This window comes from Saccopteryx bilineata, chromosome 3 (genome assembly GCF_036850765.1).
Source record: "Saccopteryx bilineata isolate mSacBil1 chromosome 3, mSacBil1_pri_phased_curated, whole genome shotgun sequence".
Classification (NCBI taxonomy): Eukaryota; Metazoa; Chordata; class Mammalia; order Chiroptera; family Emballonuridae; genus Saccopteryx; species Saccopteryx bilineata.
The window spans coordinates 316225297-316240289 of record NC_089492.1 but is presented as its reverse complement, the minus strand read 5'-3'; the positions used below and the strand labels follow the sequence as shown (position 1 = coordinate 316240289).

At 39.2% G+C, this 14993-nt stretch overlaps 1 pseudogene; it reads right to left on the bottom strand.

Moving 5' to 3' along the window:
- Positions 1-8336: 8336 nt before the first annotated feature.
- The window catches only part of LOC136330209 (DNA damage-induced apoptosis suppressor protein-like), a 29244-nt pseudogene continuing 22587 nt past the window's right edge, over positions 8337-14993 (bottom strand).

Genomic DNA, 14993 nt, shown 5'->3' with positions numbered 1-14993 from the left:
TTTGACCCATTCATTTTTTAAAAGTATGTTGTTTAGTTTCCACATTTTTGTGGGATTTTTTTCCTCTTTTTTGCAGTTGAATTCTAGTTTCAAGGCTTTATGATCAGAAAATATGCTTGGTACAACTTCAATTTTTCTGAATTTGCTGATGTTGTTTTTGTGGCCCAACATATGGTCAATTCTTGAGAATGATCCATGTACACTGGAGAAAAATGTATACTCAGTCACTTTGGGATGAAATGTCCTGTAGATGTCTATCATATCCAGGTGCTCTAGTGTTTTGTTTAAGGCCACTATGTCTTTGTTGATTCTCTGTTTGGATGACCGATCTAGAGCCGTCAGCGGTGTATTGAGGTCTCTAAGTATGATTGTATTTTTGTCAGTTTTTGTTTTAAGGTCAAGAAGTAGCTGTCTTATATATTTTGGTGCTCCTTGGTTTGGTGCATATATAATAAGAATTGTTATGTCTTCTTGATTCAGTGTCCCCTTAGCCATTATGAAATGGCCATTTTTATCTCTGAGTACTTTTCCTGTCTTGTAGTCAGCATTATCCGATATGAGTATTGCTACATCTGCTTTTTTTTGGATGTTATTTGCTTGGAGTATTGTTTTCCAGCCTTTCACTTTGAATTTGTTTTTATCCTTGTTACTTAGATGAGTTTCCTGTAGGCAGCATATAGTTGGATTTTCTTTTTTAATTCATTCTGCTACTCTGTGCCTTTTTATTGGTGAGTGTAATCCGTTTACATTTAGTGTAATTATTGATACTTGTGAGTTCCCTATTGCCATTTTATATCTTGCTTTCTGTTAGTTTTGTGTCTTGTTTGATCCTTCTCTTTCGTTTTTCTATCTTTTGTTTTTATTTGGTTGTATTCCATACATCTTTCCTCTGTTGCTATCTTTTTTATCTCATGTGCTTCTGTGGTGGTTTTTTCAATGGTGGTTACCTTTGAGTAATGAAAAGGGTCCCTACCCTGTTCATTGTAGCGAACTATTTTGTGAGTACTTTTGCACTCCATCGTCCTTTGCTACTGTTAATCTCCATCTTCTCCCCCTCTTTCTTTTTGTTGTTGTCACAGTTTAAATTTGGTTTTATTGTGTTCTTCTTGGAGCTTTTACTTGTGGCTCTGTCTTTTTTTTGTTCTTTGTATCTGATTGGAGAACCCCCTTTAGTAATTCCTGGAGTGGGGGTTTTCTGATGATAAATTCCCTCATCTTTTCTGTATCTGTGAATGTTTTTATTTCTCCTTCATATTTGAAGGATAGCTTTGATGGGTATAGTATTCGTGGCTGAAAGTTCCTCTCTTTCAGGACTTTAAATATTGGGGTCCACTCTCTTCTAGCTTGTAGAGTTTCTGCTGAGAAATCTGATGATAATCTAATGGGCCTTCCTTTATATGTTGTATTCTTCTTTTCCCTGGCTGCCTTGAGAATTTTTTCTTTGCTGTTGGTTTGTGTCAATTTCATTATGATATGCCTTGGAGTAGGTTTCTTGGGGTTAAGAAAACTCGGTGTTCTGTTTGCTTCTTGAATTTGAGGCTTTAGTTCTTTCCACAGGCTTGGGAAGTTCTCATCTATTATTTGTTTGAGTATGTTCTCCATTCCATTTTCTCTCTCTTCTCCCTCTGATATACCTGTTATTCTTATGTTATTCTTTTTGATGGAGTCAGATAATTCTTGTAGGGCTATCTCATTTTTTAAAATTTTTGAGTCTCTTTCTTCTTCTCTCTGTTGTGCCTCAAGTTGCTTGTCTTCTATTTCACTAATCATCTCTTCTATCTGACCTGTTCTATTAGCTAAGCTTGTTACTTCGTTTTTCAGCTCGTGAATTGAGTTTTTCATCTCTGTTTGATTTGTTTTTATAGTTTCAATTTCTTTGGACATATATTCTTTGTGTTCATTGAGTTGTTTTCTGAGCTCCCTAAATTGCCTTTCTGTGTTTTCTTGTATATCTCGGAGGATTTTTAGGATTTCTATCTTGAATTCTCTTTCATTTAGCTCCAAGGTTTCCAATATATTAAATTTTTTCTCCATAGATTTTTCCTCATCTAGCTGTGTTACCTCTCTTTCTTTTGTATCCATGATATTTGATTTTCTCTTCCTTAATGGCATCTGAGGGTGGTTTTGTTGATAGTATTAATGAGATTTAATAAAGAATAAAAAGTTAAAAGAAATAAAAAATCAAAAAGAGTTGTTTTTTTTTTAAAATTAATAATGAAATAAAGAAAAAGAATAATAATTTTTAAGAAAAGGACATTATTCCCCCCCTCCTTTTTTCCTCTCCTCTCCCCTTTTTCTTGAGAAAATCTTGTGGTGAACTGTGAATTATAACAAACAATGCCTGTGATGGAGGTCCTGAATTGGGGAAAAGTAATAAAGGGGCAAAAAAAGAAAAAGAAAAGGAAAAAAAAAAAGGGGGGGCGGTATGGACCCACAAAAAGCAAATAAGGAAAAAATTTGGGTCAAAAATAAAATGATTTGCTTTTAGGTGTTGGTGTTGTCTAAGAGTTATGATGAGAGGAATAAGAGAACAGAAAATTGGGGGGACAAATTAAAAAAATACTATTGTATTTAGTGGAACAAGAACTAGATAAAATGGAGAGCCAGGGATGGGAGCACTGCTAGTGAGTTAAAAAGGTGAAGTAAAAAACCCCCAAAATGCCACAAACATAAGTTTGAGTCCCAGATAAGATAATTTGTTTGTTATTGAGGTTTGAATGAGAGGAGATGTAAAGGAGAAAGGAAGAAACTAATATAGAGGGAGAAAAGAAAGAGAGAGAGAGAGAAAAAAGAGGGAACCAGTAAAAGAAGAAAAAAGAAAGGAGAGAGAGAGAGAGTTAAGGGTTTTGGAGTGCAACCCTCATAGAGAGAAAGGAAGAGAAGAGAAAAGATAATGGGAGATGTAACACTTATGGGTAGTGTAGTTCAAGGAGAGGAGAGAGTAAGACCGGCAGAGAGTTAATCGGCCAAATTGGAGGAGGAAAAAAAGTATCAAGAATGAAGATAAGAGAAACAAATGAACAAATATAATAAAATGGGATAGGTTATAAAGTCTGCAGATTATTCTTGATTTTGAGAGGTTATCTTCTTGTTTTTTCTTTTCTCTCCCTCTTCCTGGTCGGTGACTCTGTACCCCAGGTTCTGCCCCTTTGGCACGCTCAGGTAGAGGTTTGCAGTTGATAAGTCTCTATGGCAATGTCATGTATTGTGCTTTAGTCTCATTGGGAGTCAAGGCTCATTAGCTTTCATAGGCTCCAACAGTGAGAGAGTCCGTGTTCCTGGAGCCTTTCTCCTAGTCTTTCCTTCCTCAATTAGTAGCCTGATAATCCAGCTATGGGGTTGTTGCTGCCTCTGCCTGGATAGTAAGAGGTTCAAAGAGCTGGCAACTCCCCACTCTATTTCCACTCAGCACAGGGCTCTGGGTAAGGCTCAGTCAGTCAGAGCTGCTAGCATAATCAGGCGGGCTTTCCGCCCACTCAAAGACCTCTGGCTCTGCCACTCTGTCCGGTAACACAGGCAGGCACCCACTTCCGGGGTGCTTGGAGGAAACTCTCATTCACTATCTGCGCGCGCAGACCAGGATATCCGGCCAGTAGTCTCACTCTCTGAGTGAAACCCCCAACCGCATGGAAATTTGCAGCGCTGGAATTCGCTCTCGCTCTGTCCCCGTGCGCGGCTTTTGCAAGGCGCTGGGGCGGCCCGAGATTCCGCTTTTGCCCACACAAAGGCCCCTGACTCTGCCACTCTGTGCGATAACACGGGCGCGCCCTGCCGAGGCACTCGGAGGAATCGCTCACTACCTATCTGCGCGCGCACACCAGGATATGAGGCCGGCCGCGTTTCCCTGAGTGAAACTCTCACCAGCACGGAAAATTTCCACCGTTGGAATTAGTTCTCGCTCCCTCCCGTGCGCGGCTTTCCCAGGGCACTGGGGCTGCCCAGAGATTCTGCTTTCGGCCCACAGAAAGGCCTCTGACCCTGCCTCTCTGTGGGGCAACACGGACACCCACTTCTGGGGCTTAGGAAGAGATCTCTCGCCCACTAACTGCGCACCAACCAGGAGAACGGGTAAAATGGCTGCCCCGCTTGTCTTTCTTTGTTTGGGTTTGGCGCGAGTGTTAGCTTGTATTGCCCGGCTTGCCACAGGAACAGTTTTTCCTCCGCTAGGATCTCCGTGCCACAGCCTGGTTCGGCCTTTTGTGCATGGCCTGGATGTATTCACCCCCTTTGCCCGCCTCAGTTTCTATATTCACAGTTACCAGAGAAAGCCGCTCTGTTTAGGTTAGTGAGGAAGGCGGAGCATTTCTTACTCCCTATTTCCTTCAGGATTTGGTTATATATTTAGCCAATTTTTCACTCGACCATACCTTTGGGTGTATTGTGAAGCATCTGGAGGCTGCAAGTATAGGTTTTTCTGTTTCTGGTTGAAGATCTTGTTGAGTTTTGGGGGAGATTTATCGGTATCGCTTCCTACTCCGCCATTACTCTGACGTCATCTCCCCAACCTTTTTTTGTGCCATGCCCCACCTTAACCTTTCTAAAATTTTTATGTCCCCCCTATGAAACATACATAATTTTTAACATTAAAAAATTGATTTGTTCACTTAATAAACATAAATGATAGGTTCTAGGAAGAAATCACTATGAAATTGTTAAGAAAACACAGTAAGTAAAATTTCAAAACATATAATGAAAAACAGAAATTTAAATTCCAAATAATTTTAATACAGGTTTTTCTATATTAATTTATTATTTTAATTTAGTGTGATCCTTGCACTTGATGCTTGCTGCACAGAGATTTTATATTAGGTTCCAATTTGGTTAGCTTTAGTCTCAAGTCTCCACGTTGTGTTATATCCAGCCGATTTCCTTTTTTTACCAGTAAATCATTTACAGCACTAAATCCACATTCAGCTAAAAATGAAGATGGAAATGGTAGCAATAGTTTTCTTGCACATTTGGTTAAATTTGGGTATTTGATTTCTGTTTCCTCATAAAGCCATGCCATCGCTCCTTTGATATTAAATAAAGCTTTAACTGACTCATCATTTTGCAATTCTGTGAGTTCTTCTTGATACTGCATATTTGATATATCAGACAAATTCACTAAAATTGGCTGCATCATCCATGTTGGGAAATCAATTTGTTTTAAATCAGAAAATCTTCCTTTTAAATCAGCCGATAGAATATTCAAATGATTGACAATAACAAGTAAAGTGGTATCAGTTACTTCACATTTTTGGAGCCAATGAAACTGTTTAAAGTTTTTGTTGTTAATATGTTTCTGACATAACTCAATATTGGTAATGAAACCAAATATCTTTGCTTTTGCAGCGACAAGAGTTTTATTTGTTCCTTGAAGTTGCTTATTTAATATATTTAGTTTTTCAAAGATATTGGCTAAATAACTCACAAATGCTTTATCATCTATTGTTAACAGATACTTCATTTCAGGTTTGTCGCTTAAAAAATCACTAAGAGTATCAAACAGTTCCATAAATCTTTTCAAACAGTTTCCTTTAGATAGCCATCTTACTTCAGTATGAAGTAAAAGTCTCACATGGTCTTCATTTTGTTCTTCACAAAATAGCTTGAAAAGATGCTCACATTTGGCACTAGCTTTAATAGCATTAACACACTTTATTACTGTATGTAATACTTCATTCAGAACAGGCGAGATGTTTTTAGCTACCAAGTTTTTCCTATGAATAACACAACACACAAGAATCATTTCTGGATTCGCATCTTTCATCAATTTTAAGCAGCCATTTTTCTTGCCCATCATATTGGGAGCACCATCTGCAGCACAAAATGTTATATTTTTCATTGGTATATCATTGACATCTAAGTAGTTTTTCAGTTTATTATATATATCTTTGGAGGTAGTGGTGCTTTATAATCTTTTCCAGAACAATATTTCTTCAGCAAAATGTTCTTCATCAATATATCTTACGTAAGTTATCAATACTGCCTCACTGTCTCTCAAAGTTGATTCATCCATTTGCAAGGAGAATTTTCTTGTTTTCAGCTTTTCAATAAGTTGTTTTTCAATATCCTCACTCATTTCATCTATTCTTCTGCTAACAGAATTGTTACTGAGTGGCATAGCTTTTACATCTTTGTCATCTTTTTCAAGAACCATTTTAAGAAATGCTGATATTGACAGTTTTATTAAATTCTCTCCTATAGTGTGATTTTCTCCAGTTTTAGCGATGAATAAAGAAATTTGATAACTAGCCTCAAGAACACGATTATTAGTTGAAATATGAGCAGTAAATAGAGACTTTAATGTTCTTTTTTCAAAATTTTTCTTTAAAGTTTTAAAGTAACTCAAATCTGAATTAATATGAGCACCATGTTTTGCCTTCAAATGCGCCTCAAGACAACCTCGTTTCATTGATTCGTTGGTCAAGCATTGCTGGCATAAAAGACAAAAAGGAATCTGCTCATCGTGAATAGCGGGTATGAACCCAAATTTTAAATATTCCTCTGAATATTGACGAGTTTTTTTCTTGCTTGCACCACTCATTTTACTATGGGCTATAATAAAAATAAGATCAATTAAAAACTAATATTAAAATATGTGTTAAAATATATTCAATGTGACATAGGGTAAACGTATACTAAAAATTCATATTTACTTAAATGTATATAACACATTTACTATACTACCACCGCAAATCAAAAGGTATCTATATTTTTTCCACTTGACAAAATTTTCTGGAAAGTTATGCTCTAAAATTAAAATTGTCATGCATGCACTATTATAGCCCCAATAATATTTATAAAATATTATTGCTTTCTAGCCCCGATGCAAGAAGTACTTAATAAAGAGTTTAATATTGATAAAAATAAAATCAAATACTTACCAATTATATCTATACAATATATATATATGTATATTTATTAAATCAACGAGCTTTTACAACAGTTTTGACTGACACTTATTTCAAATTAACACCAACTGAATGATGTGAAACACTACAGAAGTTGCAATGGGCCAATTAGGTGAGAATAACTGCGTTGTTTAGCGAGTTTTTAAAACGTCCGGGGTTCCCTGCGGCAGACGGCATACTCCGCGGTGAACCCAGAACGAAGTTTGACGACGCCAATCACCCAGTTGATATTTTGGTCTCGTCAAACGAAATTATACTTAATAATTATTTACCGCAATTATTTAAGAATTGCATTTTTTGTTAAATTTAGCACCGATATCTAGCATTGCATTTAAATGGCCCGGGGCGAAAGAGTTAAAGTCGTGTCGAGTCCATTTTCAAATTGCCCCCATTAACTATCGAATTGCCCCCCTGTGGGGTGTGGGCCCCACGTTGGGAAACACCACTCTAGATAAAACACAGAAGAACAATTGCTTTACAAACATCTGTAAAGGCACAACACCACCTCTTTCCTATTGTGTCTCTTCCAACTGTTCAAAATGGCAAGACTGCTTTCCAAGCCAGTGGAGGCAAAAGTTTCCAAACAGATTTACTTTTAGAAGTTTAGAAACTGGGTTTAGTTGACTTTTCATAAAAAACAATTTAGAAGACCAAGCGCTTTTAGTTTCAGGCACTGGCGGTGGCCAATCTTCTGAAAATGAAAGGCAACATGTGACTCTGAACAAGAACTGAGTTCCCAAACTGACTCTTTTGAAATCCAGCATGATTGTGCACTGACTGATATAATGAGGAGTTTCCTGGTTTGTAACTACTGCTGTAAGTGTATTCTTTAAACTTAAGTCGTTCTTAGTTAAATGTTGTTGGGCGAATGAGTGGTAAAATCTGTATTTTCTGTTTTTTCTCACTCTTATTGTTAAAGATGGCCACTGCTGTCAGGTGGTGATGCTCTCATGTGATACAGCTAACTGCCTTTCATGCTTGGAAAGGGGCTTGGTTATGCTAATGTGTTGGGGACGGCTTTTGTGCTGAAAAGTTTTAAAAGGAGGAGCTAGGAGGACATTTCGCAGAGCAGGTCACGCTGTGGTAGGGAGAAGAGCCCATGTTGGAGCAGGGCAGGGAGGCCATGTGGAGGAGGCAGCCAAAATGGCGGAATGCTGAAGGAGAAGCCAGTTCATGGAGGAGAAGGAGATGGGGAACAGAGGTGAATAAGGCTGGTGGGCCTTTGATTCTAGGAAAACTAAAAGGATTTTTCTGGTTGTGGAAACAGAGGAACATGTGAGTGGGTTTTGGCGCTCCCTGTGTTTGTTTTTCACTCATTGGCCAGTACAAGTCTAGAATAAAGGAAAATGACTCACCAGTTTTTGGCTCCACTGTTTCTTTATGATCTGTCTGGATTAAATGTGAACATGCACTGGCCAGGTGCTGTGGTGGTGGCTGCGGCTACTGGCCATACAAATGTTCATTGGTTCTTTTTCTTTGTTTGACATATTTCAGTTTCTTTGTCAGTAACACGTTTTGATCAGGAGAATTACAGGCAGTGGGGCATTTCCCTAGACTCGTGGCTTGGAAGCCAAGCATATCTGAAAGAAATGCTTGTTTGGTGGTAGGAGGGACCCATTCATCAATGTCAGCGTCAAGGCACTCAGCAGTAGGACCATTGTTGAAAACCTCTGGTTGTGTAATACCAGATATAACACGGCTTCTGGATTTCTGGCTGGGTGTTTTTATAGTTTTTGGGCCTCTGGGAGTGGCTTGCTGTGCCTCATTTTCAGAGGAAATCCTTGTATTCTATAGTTAGCATAAAGATCTGAATAAAAGGCAGGTAATTTCTTGAAAGCTTCTTTCACTCCATGAATTCTTATTTGGTGGAATTCTGCAACAGAAATTGACTGTGAACATGGAACAAAATCTTGGCTATCTTTAAACTCACCTTCTGAATCTGATGGAAAATGTGGTGAACAGTGTGTTTTTGGATACATGGAAGCAGACATGTTTTGCAAAGATAATTTTTGTGAAGACTGGCTGGAGTTTTCAGAAGCTGATCTCAGTGAGAAATCAGATTCTGTACAATGACTTTCTTCCAAAGACTTTCCCCACTGTAACAAAACATCCTGTGATATTTTTGGTCATTTCTGTTGCAATGTCCATTTCTTTAGAACTATCATCAAAGAGATCAGCAGAAGCATTTTAGCTATGTTCAGGACCAGTGAAATCGTTGTGTTAAATAATTATCAATATGTCCATAAGGCATTCTTTTCAATGTATTTGTATTTCTCTTTGGACTACTGCACAGAGCTTCTAAGGGATATGTGAGTTTCCTGCAAATTGTAAGACTGTCACCTTGGTTCTTTAGTCACCAATTATATGGTTTATTTTCTAAGTTGCAAAGATCAGAAACATCATTATCACTTTGGAACACAAAGCTGTCAAGTTTTCACTCATTTACAAAAGTGATTTTTCTCCACATTCATTAAAATATTTGATACTGAGACAGGAATTGTCACTCTCCAAAATACTGTGCTTAAGTGAAATTGCAGTCCTATGTGGTGAAATTCTGGTAGACTTCCCAAGAGTAGAAATTGTTCCTAAACCTTCTGAAGATGGAAACAGAGCTGACGGATAATTGTTCAGCAGACAATGTTCAGAACTATCTCTTTCATTTCTACTTATAGAGACAGCCTCTGCTGCATTATGTGGTTACGACTCTTTTTGAATACTAGGATTTGGATTTGCTTCACAGTTTGGAAAGGGAGTTATCTTTGCAAGAGTTTGCTTTGACTGCTGCTCGTGATGATCTTAAAGCTATGGGTGTTGTGCACAGGGCTCCAGTGGTTTCCTGGGGAGTCACAGAGAAACTGCCATGGCCTGCGTGCAATTTATTGATGCCATTATCTAGATGACACTTCCCACTGCTGGCATCTCTCTGGGTTATAGCAACCTCATTTTGTATAACTTCTAGAAACTTGTTTAAGCTTTCGGAGAATGGTATATCATCCCATATCTTGGGGTCATAATCCTGGGAACCACCAGCTATCTCTTCAAGTCTGAGTGACCAAGGTGACAATACATAGTTATTTCCTGAAAACTCAGGGGGGTGGGAGGGTACTGACATCACGATGCTGGTGACATGCTAGCTCATGTTGGAATACCTATTTGAATTGCCACTGCACTGTGGAAGGATTCTGTATTACTTGGCTCATGGTGCTCTCACACTTTCAAAGGGAGTACATTGGAACCAGTAACTCCAGGATCATGAGGACTGCTGTGGACTGCACTTGGCTGCTTAGCTTGTAAGGCAAGTTCTTTACCCAACCTCTGTGCTGTCCTCTCTCGGTCCATACATGAAACAAGGCTCCATGGACACTGACTGGCCCCACGGCAACTGCTGAAACCAGTGGCCTCCACCATGGAAATGTGCTTTCTGTTTGGTGGAAGAGCATTGGTGGCCTGGCTTTGTTCTGAAGCTGGGAAATGATCATCACCTGTCAGTTGTGACACAATGGAAGTAAGTTCAAGTGATGGCTGCCAGAATATTAAAACATCATCCCTGCCGTGGGACTCAGAGAAAGAACTGCTGTTAAGGCCGCCTATGCTGCTGAGATCACCACCTGAGTGCTCTAAAGCTAAGTGGCTATTAGGTGTCTGGGAGCAGCCCCAGCATTTCCTGAAATTACAAAGCCACAAAGCTGCCAGAAATAGTCAATGACAGAGAAGCAGGCAACATCTGGCATGCCACCAGTGCTTTAACCCGTCCCCTGCCTCCAGGGCACTGTTCTAAGTATGTAGTTACAGAGACCCAAAACTTGACCACAGTGGTTTTCAAAATTCTGTAAAAGGAGTAAGTAAATTTAAATGAGAATAAATTGTCTTCCTTTGACTAGAATGTGAAACAGATACTTAAAATTATTTCAGTTCCTCTAGTATCATAGGCACAGAAGTATAAATAAGAGAACTAAACCTTAAAGTAAAGAGACTTATATTCAAACCCTGGTTCTAACATTTACTAATGTTATAATTTTGGACAATTTCTTTCTGAGCCTTAGTTTTCTCATTTATAAAATAAAGATTTAAAATGCAAAATTATTGTATTTGCAATAAATAACATATGGAAACCTGCGGTGTTTAACAAATAGTAGTTTCTCAATAAATGGCAGCTATTTTATTTCTCATTAGATTCCATAAACTTTGAATGCTTATGGGAAATGCTCTCACCTGTTTAAATAAATAAATAAAAGATACCCTGGCCAGTTTGCTCAGTGGATAGAGCTTTAGCCCAGTGTGAAAATGTCCCAGGTTAAATTCCTGGTCAGGGCACACAGAAGTGACCATCTGCTTCCTCCCCCTCCCCCGTGTTTCCCTCTCCTCTTCTCTCACTTGGTCCAAGCGCCAGCCTCAGGGACCGAGAACAGGTAGGTTGATTCAAGCATCAGTGCTAGATGGAGGTTGCCAGGTGGATCCTGGTCCAGGCACATGTGGGAGTCTGTCTTTCTATCTCCCCTCCTCTTACTTAAGAAAAATAAGAAAAAAAAGATAAAGAATTCGCTAAGGTTTTAACAAAGAAAATCTCTATAGCTTCTGACTTCACCTTCTCTTTGGGCCTTTCTCACTGTTCAGTTATGGAGTGCTCTCATCCAGTTTTTAAAACCCTGATTCCATCCATGTTGTTGCAAAAGGTAAGATTTCTTTCTTTTTCATGGCCCCATAGTATTCCATTGTGTATATGTACCACCGCTTTTTAATCCACTCACCCACTGATGGACACTTGGGCTGTTTCCAGATCTTGGCTATTGTAAACAATGCTGTCATAAACATGGGGGTGCATTTCTTCTTTTGAAACGGTAATATGGTGTTCTTGGGGTATATTCCTAACAGTGGGATAGCTGGGTCAAAAGGCAGTTCCATTTTTCATTTTTGAGGAATCTCCATACTGTTTTCCACAGTGGCTGCACCAGTCTGCATTCCCACCAGCAGTGCACTAGGGTTCTCTTTTCTCCACATCCTCACCAGCACTTATTCTGTGTTGTTTTGTTGATGAGCGCCATTCTGGCTGGTGTAAGGTGGTATCTCATTGTGCTTTTTTTTTTTTTTTTTTGTATTTTTCTGAAGCTGGAAATGGGGAGGCAGTCAGACAGACTCCCGCATGTGCCCGACCAGGATCCACCCGGCATGCCCACCAGGGGGCGACGCTCTGCCCACCAGGGGGCGATGCTCTGCCCATCCGGGGCATCGCTCTGTCATGGCCAGAGCCACTCTAGCGCCTGGGGGCAGAGGCCAAGGAGCCATCCCCAGTGCCCAGGCCATCTTTGCTCCAATGGAGCCTCAGCTGTGGGAGGGGAAGAGAGAGACAGAGAGGAAGGAGACGGGGAGGGGTGGAGAAGCAGATGGGGGCCTCTCCTGTGTGCCCTGGCCGGGAATCGAACCCGGGACTTCCGCATGCCAGGCTGACGCTCTACCACTGAGCCAACCGGCCAGGGCTCATTGTGTTTTTAATTTGCATTTCTCTAATGATTAGTGATGTTGAGCATTTTTTCATATGCCTATTGGCCATCTGTATGTCCTCTTTGGAGAAGTGTCTATTCATTTCTTTTGCCCATTTTTAGATTGGATTTTTTATCTTCCTGGTGTTGAGTTTTACAAGTTCTTTATAAATTTTGGTTATTAGCCCCTTATGTTAAGTGAAATAAGCCAGGCAGAAAAAGAAAAATATTATATCACCTCACTCATTTGAGGAATTCAATAAACAGTGTGAACTGAGGAATGGAATTGAGACAGAAGAGGGATTAAAGGGACCAGAGGGAAAGGGGACCAGAGGGAAAGGGGATGATAGGATGGGATAAACCTGAAGGGAAGGGGGGAGGGCGCTATGGGAAGGGGGCAAGGGAGATGTTGAGGGGAATACGGGAGAGGGAGGGATCCATTCGGGGCAACACTAGAATCTATGTAAACACAATAAATTAAAATCAATTAAAAAAAATCTGACTCCAATGTGAATAAAATGTCCATGTGTTCCCTTCAGCATAGATGGAGACAGAAAATGATTACTCCCTCGGAGTCAGTATATTCTTTGTAATTTTATATAAGTCACTTTTTAAATTATTTAAGGCCGTCCTTTTTAACCTATGCTTAGAATTAGCAATACACAGAAAAACAAATAACTAACACTTCCAAATTTATATAAAGTTAGAGTTTTAAAGCTCTGTAGGCATTTAAACTAGGCTCTTCTGACTTCTGAAAGAGGAAGCTGTCACACATGGTGTTTTAACAAATCACCTATAGCCTATTTTTGTACAGTCTGAAGTGGTTCTACAGGTTCTCACATTTATGACTCCTAAACACTAGAGAATTCAAATCATTCCATTACAATGGGAATGCTAACAGAGTACAGAAAAAGAAAGTTAGTCTCAATTACCATCACTCCAAAAATGAAGCTCTGTCCAACAAAGCAAGTTTCCACTGCTTTAGTTAATAGGGTTCAGAGTGGTATCACTATCCAGTGTTGCTGGAATTTCATTAGAATCCTGAATGTATCTTGATTGGAAAGAAAATTAAAAATGTAAGAAGATAACCTTTGAAACTGTTAACTTGCCATAAAGTCAGAAGATACAACAGTTTGAAAATGCAGTATGAATCTTTTGTGTTCCATATATAAAAAGTGACTTTAAGAGCTAGGCATTTTGTTCCCTCTAGTTCCCCACAACCAGAAAGACAAAAACAATTGATCGATTGTGAATAAAGTAGATGCCTGCCTAGTCATCAGGCCCAGCAATTTCTCTAAGAGCAGCAGGGGAAGTAGTGGTGGGGTGTCTAGCCCTGCCCCTCCGAGCAGGGGCAGGCTTTCCTCTCCCCTGGCAGTGCTGGCGCTGGGCCCTCTGCTGGTTCTTTCTTCAAATGGGTTTGCTCTCAACAGTAAGGAGACAGACATTTCTTCTGTGAAGGGACTAGGAGAGGAGGGTAGAAGACTGAGGGGGAGAATAAGCTTCAATTATTTATATATGTCCTTGCATTCTCAGGACAATGTCATAATAGGTCAGACTATGCAGGTGAAGTTGTAATGCAGGTGAGAGAAATGACAAACTTTCAACTTCTGATAGGCAGATATTCCTACAAATGGCTTCTTCTGCCTTAAGGGACTTTAGCCAGTGGTGGGATTCAGCCAGTTTTCACCTGTTCGGCAGAACCAATACCTAATTTTTTGTTGAGTTTGGTGAACTGGTTGTTAGAATGGCACTTGTAACCAGGTTTCTCCCTAAGGTGGGCGCCTGGGCAGCTGCCCAATGTGGAAATCACAAATTTACATTTCTTACTCTTTTTTAACATTCACCTGCCCAACAGTGTATTCTAAGTGCCTATAGAAATGTTCATTTCATCCATAGGTGAAAAAAAATGCAAGTGAGGATGCCAATCAAGAAGCAATATAAAAATTTCTTTAATAACAGTTTCATTGTTTTTTTGTCAGGTATTATTTAATATTTTTTTCATTAATATTTTAAAACTTTCTTATAACACATGGTAATTTAGTTTTGTGTACTTCTTTTATTGTTTTTATTTAAGTATTAAATGCATGAAATAATAAACTACCTTTTGGAATGTAATTTTTTTATACTTAAAATGGTCATTACAGTAGAGAACCAGTTGTTAAATTATTTGAATCCCACCATTGACCCTTGAGTGATAACCGCAATTTGGATAATCCTTCAATATAAAACAATTTTATTTTCTTATTTTATGTTCTCTAACTTGGATTAGGGTTTTGGCAAATTAACATTCTAATTACAGTTTAGTTGGTTTCAATAAAAAGATTCTGGTTTAATATTATCACACTATGTATTCAGGAAATAAACATCTATTTCTTGATTATCTGTTAAAAGAACTGATGATCGGGGTTTGAGTGGTCTTTTCACTAAATGCCTCTTCTTCAAACTCTATTACTATACCAAAAAAGTAGCTAGGAAAAAGAATTCTTTTGTTTTTTTTGTATTTTTCTGAAGCTGGAAACGGGGAGAGACAGACTCCTGCATGGGCCCGACTGGGATCCGCCCGGCACGCCCACCAGGGGCGATGCTCTGCCCACCAGGGGGCGATGCTCTGCCCCTCCGG